Source organism: Lotus japonicus, chromosome 3 (genome assembly GCF_012489685.1).
Source record: "Lotus japonicus ecotype B-129 chromosome 3, LjGifu_v1.2".
NCBI classification, from domain to species: Eukaryota; Viridiplantae; Streptophyta; class Magnoliopsida; order Fabales; family Fabaceae; genus Lotus; species Lotus japonicus.
The window spans coordinates 14,624,691-14,626,234 of record NC_080043.1 but is presented as its reverse complement, the minus strand read 5'-3'; positions in this window follow the sequence as shown (position 1 = coordinate 14,626,234).

The following is a 1,544-nucleotide window of genomic DNA, read 5'->3' as shown; positions in this document are numbered from 1 at the left end:
AGGTGAATTGTTTTCCATCTGTTCTCACTTTTTAAGGGGGATTAAAAGTTTCTTTGATGTTGTAAGCTTATGAATTAGGCTAACCAGATCTTACTGCAGTGTGTTATCCAAATCTTAAGGTTAATGGCCATAAGTACGTACTTTAATTTGAGGCATGTACTACTAACAAAGATTGAGATATAGGTGCATTTGAATGTATGTGAACATTTATACAAACATAGTCTTAGTGACTAACATAAGCGAGGTGAGATCAATAAAAAAAATATTGTGCATATAAAATAAAAATTAGAAAAATTCACTAAAAATACCATAAAATTTAATTAATACTCTAGAAATAAATCAAAAATAAATTAAGATAAAATCAAGAAATAAACAATCTAAATCCTAATCAAATCTAAAATTTAAAAAGGTATTTTTTATGACAATATAATTAACTTGAGATCAATAAAAAAAATACTGTGCATATAAAACAATAGAAAATATATATTTTTTAATTAATCGACGTATGTGGAAAAGTAGTGTGATTCATTTCACCTTGCAATTTAGATTTTTTCATAGTTTGGGTGGGATTCTTCTACAACTGAATACCTATAGGTTAGTGTTAATTTGGAATTGCCAAATCCTATTGCTATCAGGCTGATTTAGTGACGTGTCGTTCTCACGTTAATTCTTAATGACGTGTCATTCCCACGTTAATTCTCATAAAAAAAATTCCACGTGTCATTCTCAGGTTATTTCTCATAAAAAAAATATATTTTTAAATTTTAGATTTGATTAGGATTTAGGTTGTGTATTCCTTGATTTTATCTTAATTTATTTTTTATTTATTTATAGAGTATTAATTAATTTTTATGGTATTTTTATTGAATTTTCGGATTTTTAATTAATTTAGGATTTTATGAGTTTTTATTGTGATTTGCAAGATTTTGATAGTTTTTATCTATATTTATTTAGTACATTTTTAAATTTTAGATTTGATTAGGATTTAGGTTGTTTATTTCATTATTTTATCTTAATTTATCTTATTATTGATTTAAGTTGTTTATTTCTTGATTTTATCTGTTGGTCTTTTATTTTATTTTTATTTTATTTTTAGAGTATTAATTAATTTTTATGGTATTTTATTGAATTTTCGGATTTTTATTTAATTCATGATTTTATGAGTTTTTATTGTGATTTGCTAGATTTTGGTAGTTTTTATCTATCTTTAGTTAGTATCTTTTTTAATTTTAGATTTGATTAGGATTAAGGTGATTTATTTCTTGATTTTTTGTTGGTGTTTTCAAGTATCCTTAGACTTTAATTACGATAAAAAAATTAGAATATATTTTTAAGAAAAATACAATGAGAAATAAATTCTATGATTCTGTCTACTAAGTTAAGACACAACCCCAAGTCCTAATTCTAAAAGAAGGAATTATCTATCACTCTAATATAATCCTCATGAAACAGGAATGGTCAACCAGCCAATTATACATATTCCTTCATTACCAAGATAACTGCACTAGATACTTATGTTTTATCTATGTCAGCCTGCTACATGA